Here is a 16510-nt window from a genome sequence, read left to right on the forward strand (position 1 = left end):
AAGCACGTTACATAAATTTCAAAGTACACGCTTACAAACCAAAGACACTAACACTTCAAGCACATTTACAAACCAAGGAGTCTAACACACGAAGCACACTTACAAACCAAGGAGTCTAACACACAAAGCACACTTATAAACCGAGACTTTATAAAACACCACAAAATTCAGGCCGATATCATAGATGACATTAAGACAAACAGACACGCAAACATTTAAGAGAGTGGTTGATATCACTTAAATTACCCTAAAGAGTGTTACTCTCATCAAAAGAGGTTCAGATGTAGTACTTAGGGATCGAATCCACAGAGACTCTAGGATTACTCAACAGACTTAAATAATTAGAAATGAATATAGACTGAAAGGTTTTAATAGTTTTAAAAGCAATAAATGATAAATCGAAAACAACAGTGATTCAATAGATTGAATTGAAGTGGTTTCAAGATTGGGAAAGTAGCTAGATCCAGGTAGTTCTCAGGTGTAAAATGTATGCACTTAGTTTAGACTAAAGGGTTCAATGGTTCTTGAACTAAACGTTGATTTAACCGGATAGGTTATCTTCACTAGATCTCGGATCTCAACTGTCGTATTTTGATCTCGAGAAAATGTCGATCGATGTGACTTTATGTACATCGACCGATACACCTTTGTAACGATCGACCGACAGAACGATAGTTGCGTCGATCGACGGTTATTCTAGTGAGCTTTGCGAACGGGTTTAACTTGTTCTCTAACCTTGTCAGACCAACTGTCGTTGCGCCTGAGTCAGTTAGATCACGCAAATGGGTTCAGGTATTGAAGGGAAACGGTTAGTCGGACTCAATTAATCCTAGGATCTAAAATGAAGGTGATCAATCTCAATTTTAGCATTAAGTTCATAAGCAATGAAAGAACAATCAAAACACCTTTTTAACAGTCATATTAGCAGTACATATTTTCAACCATGGTGAGAAACCTAAATCTAACTATTGGTTTACTCAAACATATTCATGAGAGACAAAGTCATGATGGTGTGAAATAAACTCAAATGAAACATAGAACACAAATAGATAGAGTAATAGAAATAAAGGAGTTCAAGATCTTCTCTGTTTTGCAGTCTCAGATCTATCTCTCCAATCCTAAGCTCTCCTAATGGTAGCCAAAATGCTCCTTTTCCAAACTAGATCTTTTGCAAGTGTCTGCTAGAAATGATACAAAACCCTAGTACATATAGCCTAACAGGCGGCCAGGGACTTAAGTTGTAAATAATAGATCTTCTGGGAAATGAAATTTTTTGTTTGCGATTTCATCTGTGTGACTGCGTATCGATCGATGCACAAGACTGTATGTCGATCGATAATAAGTGATTAAGATCAACCGATGTTGCTCTTCTAACGTCGATCGATTTTCCTTGCGTAAAAGCATTCCAAATTGTCCCAAAAGTATCATTTCCTTCAATCAGGTGAATAGGCCTGTATTTGCTTTGAAAAGACTCAAAAACATGATTAATACATCTTAAAACCTTTATATACCATGTATAAAAGCGGGTGAAAATCATGGTATATCAACTCCCCCAGACTTATCTTCTGACTTGTCCTCAAGTTAAACCAATGGACAATCTCTCTGGAAGAGGGTTGAAAACATCAGGGACTCACAGATCTGAAATATTGAAGTCATCACCTCTATAATATTGCATTCCACATCTAAGGTTCCTTCTTACAGATATACATTATGCAATATCCTAGCTTAGCAACCAAAATCATCTAGCCAACAATCTTAACCAATCTTATTATCAATCTCCTCAACCAACCTCATTTCTTAATGTAAAAAGTGTAGGCTTTACCTTGGGAGTATCGATCACAGGATGCAAGGATTTCGGACAAGTATCTGAAGCTGCAGGTAAAAGTTAGTTCCTAGTTTCTCTCTCTCTAAATTTCTCTCTTGGGTCAAAGTCTGCTTCCATTGCAGGATCAGTGACCAAGATTGAACAGGCTTCCACGAATCAAAACTTAATGGTGGTTGCCACCAAGCTCTGTTCACTTCTTTTTGACCTATATCCGAGAGTTCTTTGCGAAAGCGAGCCTTGAAGATTGCTGCCTCCAAGTCCCGTTTCGAACTCTTTTATTTGAGTCTTTATGAATTAAGCCTTAATGGTTTTAGCCACCAAGTCCTGTTCAGACTCATCCTAATTAAACAATAGATCTTTCTTATATATATATATATATATATATATATATATATATATATATATATTTTTAAACGTATCTAGGGTCGAAATCTAGAGAGAGAAAATGTGATAAATAATCTAAACCAGGCGTTACCTTTCAGACTTGTCTGGAAAATCCGATCCCATGTATACCAAGCCCCAAAACAAGCAGTGAAGTCAGGTTAGTGTTGGAGGTTAGCTTCGGTTCTTTCTAACAAGTTAGCAAGTGTGCATAGTTGACTGGTCGATCCACTTTAGCATCTATAGTATTGTCTGCAGTCAGTAAATCTAGAATGGTGCTAGAAAGTGGTTAGACATTCAAGTAGAAATCAGTAGTTCATAATCCCCTTCTTGACTCAATAAAATTATTTTTGAAAAGATTTTTGGCAAAAACTCAAGAAAATGGTGTTAGTAACTACCTCCTCCAGACTTAAATTGCACCGACCCGGTGCAAAGTGTCCAAGGGTAGGTTAAAATCAAGTTAGATGTTTGAGAAATGTTAGAGTAAATATTAAGTACCTAACCGTACTACACATCGATCGATGTAATCCTCTCCATATCGATCGATGTTACTCGCTTAGAATCGATCGATGTAATCCTCTCCATATCGATCGATGTTACTCGCTTAGAATCGATCGATGTAATCCTCTCCATATCGATCGATGGCGGAGCACAGATATATTCGCATGTGCTTGGAGTCAAACTCGATGTTCCTTGCCTAATGTTAGCTCTGTTTAGACAATCAAGCATACAAAATAATAAGCATCCTCAAACATAAAACATAAGTTTAGAAACATAAATCCTACAAGTTCGGAAAATAAATAAATAAGTTCATAATAAGAGGAGGAAGGATAGAAATGGGAGGACTAGTCGGTGTCCTCGTCAGTAGCCTCATTGTCCTCTGGGGATGGGTTCCTGCGAGCTGCTCGTGCTGGTGCCTGCGCTCCTGTGGCTCTCCTGCTGCGACAAGACACTCTATCCCAGATGGCCTGAAGAGCGTCCACCACGAACCTCTGGAAGTCTCCCTGCTCTTGCATAGGGATGTCCGGAATGTTCGGGAAGTCAGGAAGAGGAGGTGCCTGTGCGTCGTGAGCTCTGGTGCGGCGAATGCTGGGAGATCGGCGTGACATGTTCCACGGGTTGTGGAGGAATGCCTCGTCTGGCATGCATCGAAGCTGCCCCACGTTGTTGCCGAAATCAGTGATCCTCCTATCTGGTAGAGGTAGAAGGCGATGCTCGTCGCGGATCCTGAGGCGCCAAAGCTTCCCTTCCTCGAGCCATAGCGAGTGCATCAAGTGCTGCTCGTCGAGGAAGGCGTGGTCGCGGTCAGCGGTGCGAGAGTCGAGGTGGATGCCGAAATACTGGAAGATCAGGGTCAGGAGGCTCCCAACTGTCTCCTTCTTGTTCTTGCCCTTGCTGGTGAAGGGCTTCTTCTTCAGCTCCACCAAATGCGCGGCAAAGACAGCTCCGAGGTTCGGCGGGCTTACCTCGCCATCCTCGTCCAACTCAACCAAGTCCACCACGCCGTTCACTGCACAGAAAAGTAGTGTGAGCTCCTTTATTCGGACCTTGTTGGGCTCCATCTTGCAAACAAGTGTGTTTGCAAGGAGCCGCAGGAAGTAGCGAAGTGCAGGATGGCGGATGTCTAATAGCACGGCCCTGTTCGTGTCCCAAACTTCTGTGCCGACGATCTCCCAGAATCCCTCAATGTGTGAGAAGGGTGGGACCTCGTAAGAGGCGATGCTCTCATCGAAACCGTAGATGCGGCATAGCTCGGAGATACTGATCCTGTAGCGTGTCCCTCTAGCGAAGAAGGTCAAGGTGCCATCTCCCGCTACTCTCGCAGCTGAAGTCCTGTAGATGACCTCGAAAGTGGCCATGAACTGGCGGACGAGATCGGGGTAGAGGTCGTAAGCGCGAGAGGGCATGGTACCGAGTCCAAGCTGCGTGATCATGTCCCTAACATCGCCCTCGATCCCGAGTTTTTTCAGGATGGGTCGGTCAAGGAACTTGGTGGGCTCGATGGAGATGCCTAGCCAGGTATTGTAGAAGAGGCTGTCGTAGTCGTCCCAATCATCGGACAGAGGACGCTGACGGCACTCTTTGCTGTTGATCGCTGCCTTAGGATCAGCGTAGCCTGGAACATCGAATGTGTGTTTTCGGGGCGAGGCCATGGATGGCGCTGTGGGTTGGAGGAGCTGCTAGTCTCGTCGAACCTCCTTTTCGACCTGAGTTCTCTGTTTCTCGCGTTTGTCTCTGAGCTGCTCATCTGAAACCAAGAAGAAAAGAAGGTTAGCATTGTCGCATATAATGTAATATCGATCGATGGGTTCTATTGAACATCGATCGATATCGTCGTGTCGGAACAATCCGACAAGAGAGCATCGGTGGATGCGAACAAGTTCATATCGACCGATGTCGTATCGCGAAACCTGCAAAATCACTCAACTCCAAATCGCGTTTATACTAATCTAAATGCATAGAAGTCACAAACCAAACTCTAGATAAGCAATATGAACTATAAAAACATCTCCCAATCGCCCTAAATCAAGCGTTCTAATCCAACTCGAAACGAAAACCCTAATTTTTTGAAAAATTGAAAATTTCGAGTGCATACCTTGAATGTTGATTTCGGGAGTGGATTTAACAGTTACAGAGTGAAAAATCGAGTGAATTTGGGCGAAGAACGGACGAAATCCGTCGAGAATCGAGAGAGAAAGTGGGTGTTTTCGTTTTCGGTTGTGTTTGTGATTTTGGAAGAGGAAGTGGATTGATATCGATTGAAGTTAATGTTAAAACCGTCGATATGCCCGCATCGATCGATGACAGTAATGTCGCGTCGATCGATGTCCTTTTATTTACAGATTCTAATTACTAAATTTTCTAAATAATGCTAATACTAAGAAATACGAAAATTACTATTAATTTCTAGTAAATGTAATTTATTAATTTTAATTATTGAATAATTATTTTATTATTTTTATAAAAATAAATGGGTTGCCTCCCATTCAGCGCTTAATTTTACGTCTTTAGCTCGACTTCCTGATTAAACTAATTATCAGGTTCATACAGCACCATGGGCATTTTCGCTGGTGGTTTTGCCCAATAATGCTTAACTCGTTGGCCATTCACCGTAAATTCCTGGCCTTTCTCATTTTGTAAGGTGATAGCTCCGGAGGGTTGAACGTTTGTTACGGTGAAGGGTCCAGACCAACGGGATTTTAGCTTTCCAGGAAATAAAGTCAATCGAGAGTTATAAAGGAGGACTTGATCATCTGGCTCGAAGTGCCGGGATATGATCTTTTTATCGTGATAGGCTTTAGTCCTTTCTTTATAGATTTTTGAATTTTCGAAAGCTAAATGTCTGATTTCATCAAGCTCGTTAAGCTGGATGAGTCTCCTTTCTGCAGCCGGTTTGATATCAAAGTTCAAAAGTTTGGTAGCCCAAGCTGCTTTATGTTCCAGTTCGACTGGTAGATGACACGATTTGCCATAAAGGAGGTGGAATGGTGTTGTTCCTAACGGCGTTTTGTAGGCGGTCCTGTAGGCCCAAAGTGCATTATCTAGTTTCCTAGACCAATCTTTTCTGGAGATTCCTACGGTTTTCTCTAAGATTTCCTTAATTTGCCGGTTAGAGACTTCTACTTGTCCACTAGTTTGTGGATGGTAAGGTGTAGCTACTCTATGATGAACACCATTCTTTTTAAGTAATCTATCAAAGATTTTGTTAATGAAATGAGTTCCACCGTCGCTAATGACTACTCTTGGAACTCCAAATCTTGGAAAGATTATACTCTTGAAGAGTTTAATAACCACAGATGCGTCATTGGTAGGGGAAGCTATTGCTTCGACCCATTTGGATACGTAGTCTACAGCGACTAGTATATATTTGTTTCCATATGAAGACGGGAAAGGTCTCATAAAATCGATACCCCAGCAATCAAAGACTTCAACTTCAAGAATGAACTTTTGTTTCATTTCGTATCTTTTGCTGATTTTTCCCCGTCTTTGGCATCTGTCACATTGGGTTATAAATGCATGGACCTCGCGAAAGATAATTGGCCACCAAAATCCTGCTTGGAAAATTTTTGAAACCGTTTTAAAGGTAGCAAAATGTCCTGCATACTCAGCTCCGTGACATTGGTAAATAATGTGTGGAATTTCAGCTTCGGATACGCATCGTCTGTATATGCCATCAGAACAATGCTTATAGAGGTAAGGTTCATCCCAATGGTAGTGTCTTACTTCTCTGAAAAATTTCTTCCTCATATATCCCTTGAGTTTGTCTGGTTCAACCTCAGCTGCCAAATAGTTAACTATGTCGGCATACCAGGGTCGGTTATCCGAGTTTCTACCAATCGCATTTACCTCCCGTTGTGATAATTCCTTAGGTGTGAGATTAATCTCATCACCGGAAACATTTACTTGTAAACCGAAGTTGATCTTAATAAACGGGGGTTCGTGATGTTGGTTATCTGAGAGGTGAGAAATTACATCAGTCTCGTCATCGATCGATGTAGAACTACGTGAATCGATCGATATGGCATCTCCCTCATCGATCGATTGATCTTCAGATGTGAGAGATACTTGACCGACGAAGGATATATCTATGTGTGCAACATTCTCTGTGGGAAAGAAATCGTCTATAGGGATATCATCCTCTATCCTTATCCGAGAAAGATGGTCAGCGACTCCACTATCTACTCCTCTCTTATCCTTAATCTCAATGTCAAACTCTTGGAGTAGTAGAATCCAGCGTATGAGTCGAGGTTTAGCATCTTTCTTTTGCATTAAATATTTGATGGCAGCGTGATCAGTGTGAACTATTACACGTGAGCCAATCAAGTATTGACGGAATTTTTCAAAAGCGTAAACTACAGCTAATAGTTCTTTCTCTGTTGTTGCATAATTCTGTTGTGCTTCATCAAGCGTGCGGCTGACGTAGTAAATAGCATGTAGCTTTTTATCTTTCCTGTGGCCTAAAACTGCTCCAATTGTGAAGTCACTCGCATCGCACATGATTTTGAAAGGAAGATTCCAATCGGGGGCTTGTACGACAGGGGCGGTGATAAGGGATTTCTTTAAATCTTCAAAAGCTCTCATGCATTCGGGGGTAAAATCGAATTTAATATCCTTGGACAGTAAGTTATTTAGAGGTCTAGCGATTTTGCTGAAGTCCACTATAAATCTTCTGTAAAATCCGGCGTGTCCGAGAAAACTACGTACGTCCTTAACAGTTTTAGATGGGGGTAAACTGGTCATTACTTCAATCTTAGCTCTATCGACCTCTATTCCAGCAGCGGAAACTCTATGTCCTAATACTATTCCATCGTTTACCATGAAATGGCATTTTTCCCAGTTTAGGACAAGGTTCTTTTCTTCGCATCTTTCCAATACCTTGCATAAATTGTCGAGGCAACTCTTAAAATCTGATCCATAGACTGAAAAATCATCCATGAATACTTCCATAAAGTCCTCGATCATATCTGTAAAGATTGACATCATGCATCGTTGGAAAGTAGCGGGGGCGTTACATAGACCAAATGGCATTCTGCGATATGCGAAAGTTCCATAGGGGCATGTAAACGTTGTCTTTTCTTGATCATCCGGGTGTATAGGAATTTGGAAAAATCCGGAATATCCATCAAGAAAACAGTAATACTGGTGATTAGCTAATCTCTCCAGCATCTGATCAATAAAGGGAAGGGGAAAATGGTCTTTCCTAGTAGCGGCATTCAGTTTCCTATAATCAATGCACATCCGATGACCAGTAACGGTACGAGTCGGAATGAGTTCGTCTTTTTCATTTTTCACTACAGTGATACCTCCCTTTTTGGGTACAACATGTACGGGGCTTACCCATTTGCAACCCGAAATGGGGTAAATAACTCCAGCATCAAGGAGTTTTATAATTTCCTTCTTAACTACTTCTTTCAGATTTTGATTCAATCTCCTTTGCTGTTCTATTGACGTTTTAGCGTCATCTTCCAAGTTAATCCGATGCATGCAAAGATCAGGAGAAATTCCAGGAATGTCATCGAGAGAATACCCGATTGCTTTACTGTACTTGCGTAATTTATTCAGCAATAAAGCAAGTTCTGCGCTAGTGAGATTGGCGTTGACGATAACAGGGTAGGATTGATCATAAAGGTAAGCGTACTTAAGACCGCTGGGCAGAGGTTTTAATTTTACCTTTGGTGCTCTATCTTTAGACCAATTTGATTGTGAAGGAGGTTGTCGATCGACGGTATCTTGAAGGTATCGATCGATGACAACTTCGGAATCGTCATTTTCTTCTACGTTTGCAACGTCGATGCTAGCGTCCATTAGTTGCGTGTAATCGTCTGTCCTATCTGATATGCTAAACACTTCATTTTCCATGTGGTTAAGGGTATCTTTAAGGGGTTGTCTGAACACATGTTAATGAAAGAGTCTCGTTCATCCTCAGAAACCTTTTCCACGTAGAATGTCTGGTCATCTATTAGAGGTCGCTTAATCAGTTTTTCCATATCAAAAGTCATCGAGATATCCCCTATGTTCAAATTAATTCGTCCTTCCTTGACGTCAATGATCGCTCCAGCTGTAGCTAGGAATGGCCGACCCAGAATGAGGGGGTCTTTGGGTTCTTGTCTGTATTTCAACACAACAAAATCCGTAGGCACGATGCAATCATTAATCTTTATGGGAACATCTTCGAGAATTCCTTCGGGTACCCTAATAGATCTATCAGCTAAAACCAGGGTGATCGGAGTTGGCATAAACTCTCTGTATCCTAACGTCACAGCAACAGAGTAAGGCATAAGGTTCACGCTAGAACCGAGGTCACATAGTGATCTAGGGAAACGCGTGTTTTCTATCTTACAATCTAGGACGAAACTACCAGGACCGGATCTCTTCGTTAGAGTTTCTCCTTTAATCATAGCACTTACTTCTTCTGAAATCATCATCACACTATGTTTTGCGATTGGATAGTTTGGAGATGTCATAACTTTTATATACTTCTTAATTGAAGGTGCTATTTTTATAGCATTACTAAGAGACATCTCGACAGAAATCCTATCTAAGGCTTTCTTGCAGATTGCGTTCTCTAATGATTTCTTAGTTTGCGTTTTAGGAGGAAAAGGGGGTAAAGTTCAATAGACTCTTTCAATTATGGGTTCGGGTTGAGTAGACCGTCGATCGATGGGTTTCTCTGGTTGTTGATCGACGGTGGGTGTTTTGGGTCGATCGACGTCAGTTCCGTACTGTCGATCGATCTCATCCTCAATATCCGTGTCTTCTTCTAGTTCTAAGTCTATTGCTTTTTCCTTAGCTTTTTCAGTGGTGGTTTTCCGGTTGTCTTGAGATGGATTTGGGTCTAGTTCGTCAAGAAAAATGGGATGAGAGTTGCTTTTCCCGGTCTCATCGGCATCGTCAGGTTTTCCAATATCTGAATTATTCCTCGTGCCTGCTCCGAGGGTTTTCCCGCTGCGCAGTATTACGGCACTGACTTGACGTCTTGGGTTTAGATCAGTCCTTCCGGGAAGACATCCAGCATCTCTCTTTATTGCAGTTGCTATTTCAGCTACTTGACCTTCTAATTTTCGGATTAGTTCTCCTAAAGAATCTGCTTTTTCCATCAATTCTCCGTAAACCATATTTATCTTTCCGTAAAACTCCGATTTCGTCTTACGGTTGCCAGTAAGAGCTTGTCTGATATTGAACCTTTCTCTTCAGGTACGTGATTTTAAAGCAATGTCATAAGCTTGGGTAAAGCTCTCGACATGAAAAACAGAGGAAGGATCAGAGAAGCTTGTTTCTTCATCCGAATAATCATCGGTGTCAGACATAGCGTTTTCGTCGATCTGGGCTATATCAGATCGGTGTTTGTTTTGAAGAAAGGAATGAAGGGTTTTAAGGGAATTCTTAATTTCTAATAAATCAGAATTGTCATTTGGATTTGTAGTTTTTTCTATTTCTTCATCCATTTTTTCATAGGACCTTCCCGTTGTCATATTCTTGATAAGGCGTCTAGCTCCTTCGGGATTCCTAGTGATGAAATTTCCATCACTCGCTGTATCTAGTGTGGTTTTGTAGCTCAAATTAACACCTCCATAAAAGATGTTAAGAAGTTGTGGTTCTGAATAACCATGATGGGGACATTCAAGTTCATAGCCTCTGAATCTTCCCCAAGCATTTTTAAATGATTCGCGTGGACCTTGGCGAAATGTATCAATTTGTTTTCTTACTTCCCAGTAGCGTTCATCAGTGAAAAATTCTCTAAGGAAAGCTCTTCTAATCTCTTCCCAACAAGTAAGTGATCCTGTTGCTAAACAGTTCAACCACCTGAGGGCTTCTCCTTCTAGGGAGAATGAGAATAGTTTGCAACGATCATATTCATCTGGTATTAATTCTTCCAAAGTCTCAATATGATCTTGTGGGTGTTCTGGGAGGGATCCACGGAATGGGTTTTGACGAACCATACGGTAATAATCTGCGTTAAACTCAGATTTCTTGGTATCGTCTCCTGGTATTTTAATAGCGGACCTATTGGAATAGGTCCTACCAGGATCAAGGTAGTCTTGTATGGACAATTTTATATCTTCACCTTTAGTTAAGGTGGAATTTTCCTTAACATGGATTTCAGTCCCCTGTTTAGTTTGGCTAGTTTCATTGCTCGTTTGACCATTTAGTTCAGTTTGGACTACTTTCTCATTAGCGGGCTTGGTAAGAGAATACTTACCTGCTTCCGGCTGGGCGGTATCGATCGATGTTGGTGACTCCGTATCGGTCGATTCCTCCGACTCATCGTCGCTCGATGGAAACGTATTCCCGTCGATCAATGGTTGGTCGCGCTCTATGTTCTCCATTCTTTGTGTCTGAATAACAGATTAAGAAAGAAAACTTTAGCAAGATTTTCGTAACAAGTCTATACTAAATTCTAAATTAAATCTAATGGTAATAAGAAAGAGTCCCCGGAAACGGCACCAAATTTGATATCACTCAAATTACCCTAAAGAGTGTTACTCTCATCAAAAGAGGTTCAGATGTAGTACTTAGGGATCGAATCCACAGAGACTCTAGGATTACTCAACAGACTTAAGTAATTAGAAATGAATATAGACTGAAAGGTTTTAATAGTTTTAAAAGCACTAAATGATAAATCGAAAACAACAGTGATTCAATAGATTGAATTGAAGTGGTTTCAAGATTGGGAAAGTAGCTAGATCCAGGTAATTCTCAGGTGTAAAATGTTTTTACTTAGTTTAGACTAAAGGGTTTAATGGTTCTTGAACTAAACATTGATTTAACCGGATAGGTTACCTTCGCTAGATCTCGGATCTCAACTGTCGTATTTTGATCTCGAGAGAGTCCCGATCGATGTGACTTAATGTACATCGACCGATACACCTTTGTAACGATCGATCGACAAAACGATAGTTGCATCGATCGACGGTTATTCTAGTGAGCTTTGCGAACGGGTTTAACTTGTTCTCTAACCTTCTCAGACCAACTGTCGTTGCGCCTGAGTTAGTTAGATCACGCAAATGGGTTCAGGTATTGAGGAGAAACGGTTAGTTGGACTCAATTAATCCTAAGATCTAAAATGAAGGTGATCAATCTCAATTTTAGCATTAAGTCCATCAGCAATGAAAGAACAATCAAAACACCTTTTCAATAGTCATATTAGCAGTACAAAATTTCAACCATGGTGAGAAACCTAAATCTAACAATTGGTTTACTCAAACATATTCATGAGAGACAAAGTCATAATGGTGTGAAATAAACTCAAATGAAACATAGAACACAAATAGATAGAGTAATAGAAATAAAGGAGTTCAAGATCTTCTCTGTTTTGCAGTCTCAGATCTATCTCTATATTCCCAAGCTCTCCTAATGGTAACCAAAATGCTCCGTCTCCAAAACTAGGTCTTTTGCAAGTGTCTGCCTAGAAATGATACAAAACCCTAGTACATATAGCCTAACAGGCGGCTAGGGACTTAAGTTGTAAATAATATATCTTCTGGGAAATGAAATCTTTTAATTTGCGATTTCATCTGTGTGACTGGGTATCGATCGATGCACATATATGTATGTCGATCGATAGTAAGTGATTATGATCGACCGATATTGCTCTTCAAGCGTCGATCGATTTTCCTTGCGTAAAAGCATTCCAAAATGTCCCAAAAGTATCATTTCATTCCATCAGGTGAATAAACCTGTATTTGCTTTGAAAAGACTCTAAAACATGATTAATACATCTTAAAACCTTTATATACCATGTATAAAAACGGGTGAAAATCATGGTATATCAATAATCTTGTTTTCCCAAAACCTTTCATGTTGAATTCGAATTCTTTCTTGAGGCATTCTATCTTTGGGAAATTTCTCCAGAGGTTCCTAGGATATTCAAGTCGTTCACATAAAGATATTCAATATTGTTCTCGAGAACTTGATGTGTTCGGTAGTTCGATACCCTCTGGAACTTTCACATAAATTTCGTTATCCAGTGGACCGTATAGATATGTATTTTATTTGCCAGACTTATAAGGAATCAGAATGTCATTGCATCCACCACATAGGAGTATGTCTCCTTTATAATTGATTCCAGGTCTTTGTGAGAACCTTATGCAATTTCGCCATTCTTATTATGTTTTCTCACCAAAGATTTACTTATGTTCAACTGGTTTGACTACATCTCTTCTCTTAAGATATTTCATATACCACATCTTATAGCATTATCAATTTGCTTAATAAATTTCTCTGAGTAATTTCTCTGAGTGCACTCTATGATAGACATTGGTTTCATGATCCTCGCTTTTGTCAAGCGCTTTTGTATTCAAATATTATATCATCATCGATGTCGATATTATTTTACCGGTTCCATTTATAATCCAGACATGACATAACGCATTTAGATCTTATTATTTTCAGGTACCTGATCTTTATTCATGGTCATGTCTAAGGTTTCCTTTGGACAACCTTAATTTCGGATCTGCCATTTCAATTTTCTGCTCTTCTCATTTTCGAGTAATACATGTATGGAACCGTGTTATCTTAACTAAGTCCAATGTCAATTTTATTAGAGCATAACCCGCTGGTATATTTCAGTTTGGGTCATCAAACATGTCTGGCAATTGACTTGTTTAAGTTCTGAGAATGATTCATTCTTTGGACTCTTATTTTATATTCATATTTGAGGATCATTATTCATTCTTGAAATCGTTTACCAGCTTATTATTTCTCTCCCTGATGTTGGATATACAGATTTATCTAATCCATGGCTTAGCCTTAATCATATCTCTCGTGGCCTTATGTATTCTTATGGAGATTTATATCCAACGTATACACTTAATTCAATATCAGATCCATCTCCCATCTTATAACTTTGTGGTGGAGCAACTTATTTAATTTCTCTATATGGGAACATTAATTCTTGACTCTTTATCAAATTCATGGGAGAGTCTCTATTTGTTCTTTGGCTTTATGCGAACAAATTTTGCTGCAACTTATAAGAATTCATAAATCCACTGGTATCACCAATTACTCTTGCAAACTTATTGCAGATTTTGACAAGGATATGTACAACCATATGTCGTCACATATGATGGATGATCAGTCCATCCGTGGGTGATCAAGCCCACAAAATTCCTTGCTTATTTTCAAAATATCATGGTGAATACTCATATTATCAATTCCATTATTCAAAGGGGCAGCATATCTTAAACCATTCAATAGAATGTCGCATACTTAACCGGAATGGCATGACTGGTTTACCAATCATTAATCTCCATATAATCTTTCTGTTGTGCAATTTCGTTTTCAGATTTGATTTTGGCCGAGTTCTATTTGGGCTATTGTTGTCGTGGATTCTTAACTTATTTAGGGATTTTGGGATTCTCTGATTCTCCCCCTCGAGATAATAACACTTAATGTTCATTTATCTCGTATTGAATCCCAAACTTAGGTAATTTAACATCAAATTTTGTTTCTTTAGACAATAATTTTGAAAACATCATGCATTAAATAAATCAAAGTGTGCAAAAAATAGCCAGAAATAAATTAAGTCTGATTAGATTAATAGGGATTTAAATTCGGCCAAGATAGATTATTCAAAAGACTTTGGCCAAGGAATTTTGGCCAAGGGGATTCGGCCAAGATGATTTTACCAAAATGCTTTGGCCAAGAGATTCTATTAGTTTGACTAGATTTCATATTTGGCCAATAGAAATTTCAATTTTGGCCAGGCTTTTGCCTTCGGTCAAGGTCTTTTAAAGGTTGGCCAAGAGAATTTAGACTTTGCATTTGATCAAGATTTAAGCTAGGCTAAGCTTCTACATTTGGCCAAGGCTATAAAGATCATGCGATTGTTCATTAGGCCAAACATAAGTTTCAGCCAGGCCAAATCCGAATGGTTCTAAGATTCTTATAGATTTCGGCCAAGTAGTAATTTTATGATGAGATTTTAAGTTTTAAACAAGTGATCATGTCTTAAAATTTGGCTAAGATTTCATTTGGCCAAGGCTTTGAGAAACGATCGTACAAATGTTAATATGAACATGTATAGTCTTGGCCAAGCCAAATCCAAACAGTTTTAGGATTAGGTTATGTGTTTCGGATTTGCTAGATTTTTCAGCGTATAATTCAAGGTTTAAAAACACATATAAGCCAGGCAATGTAATCGAATAAAGTTTAGCATATGATGAAGTTTTGATCCTACGGCCAAGCTTTTAATCATGCGGATAGGATTTCATGCAATATCTATGTTTTAAACAAGCAAGGCATCATTTTCAATCAAGAAATCAGCTAGCAAATCAGATTTGGATCATGTGAGCATGTGACTGAGCAAATTAAATCAAGGTTCCATGCTGCATGCAATCAGATTTTATCTTTAACAATCAATCCAGATTTTAATATCTTAGCACGCGAGCTAGGCGATCAAACAAATCAGATTTTGGGTTTGAAGCATACGAATCAGATTTGGTTAAGACATACGATTCAGATTTTAAACATATCATGTTATCAAGCAACCAAATCAGATTTCAATCAATAGCCTGTGATCAAGGCAATTTCTATTTCTAATAGGATTTAATCATGCGATTTCAATTTCCCAGGTCTAATCGATTTTCAATCAATTAGCATATGAATAATGTCAATCTAATCATGAAATTTTATCCCTAGGTTTCATATGATCAAATTCTGCAATTATAATTTAAATTTATTTAGTTTTAAATTTTCAGGAAATTCCAATAAACATGCGATCAGATTTTATGTTAAATTTCAAATCCTAATTCTAATAAGATTTAGACACAAGAACATGTAATTATTCTTAGTATAATTATGCAACCTCAAACATGTATTTATGCATGAAAAATATCAAGTTATACAAGCATAAAATCGGCCAAGACAAAAACCCTAATAACTTAGGGTTCTAGGTTTTAGCATGCAATTTCAGTTTTAATGTTAATGTTTTGATTTCTAAAATTAAAACATGTAATTTCTATTAGAGATCAGATCAAACAATTAGGTTTTATAATTCCTATCATGTGATTAACAAAATCAGATTTTAAACCTAAACATGCGATTTAATTTTCTATATATAGCATGCGATTTTGATTTAATGTTTAGCATATGATTTGCAAACCTAAAACATGCAATTTCTATTAACAAACAGATCATACAATCAAGTTTTAATAATCCTAGCATGTGATTAGGTGGTTTCTATCATTTCATACGAAATATGCATGATGAAATCAATACAATAATGCACAAGCAAATCTCTCGGCCAAGTCAAAGATCAAGCCACACGGCTACTTGATGGAATCAATTCATTACCATCTTAGCATAAGATTATAAGTGTAATTGCAATCAATTAATATGATCAAATTAGGTTATGTATGAATGATGCAACAAGCCGCACGGCCACAAGGTATGATCAAGTCTAGAACAATTAACCTAGCATGTAGTTTCAGTTTTAACCGGATTATACAGTTTCAGATTCAAGTATTCGATATCAAACAATCAAGACTAGGTTATATGGAAAACTTATCCTAACAGGCGGTTTCAATTAGGGTTTCAATCTTGAATCATTCAATCAATTAATCAATTTTTTAGTTATGAATCAATACTAGCAACAGTTCTATGTGATCAAATTCAAATTTCTATTACAAAATTAGGGTTTTGGATTTCAATCTATCAAAGCTAGTAATTTCGATTTCAATATGATCAAATTCAATCTCAATCAACATTCAATTAGTTTTAATCAATCAATCAGATTTGGAATTAGGGTTTATGCAAAAATCAAATGTGTTTTAGGATTTTAGGTTTTCGAGTTTTATCTTAGAT

This window comes from Brassica napus, chromosome A3, assembly GCF_020379485.1.
Source record: "Brassica napus cultivar Da-Ae chromosome A3, Da-Ae, whole genome shotgun sequence".
In the NCBI taxonomy this organism is placed as follows: domain Eukaryota; kingdom Viridiplantae; phylum Streptophyta; class Magnoliopsida; order Brassicales; family Brassicaceae; genus Brassica; species Brassica napus.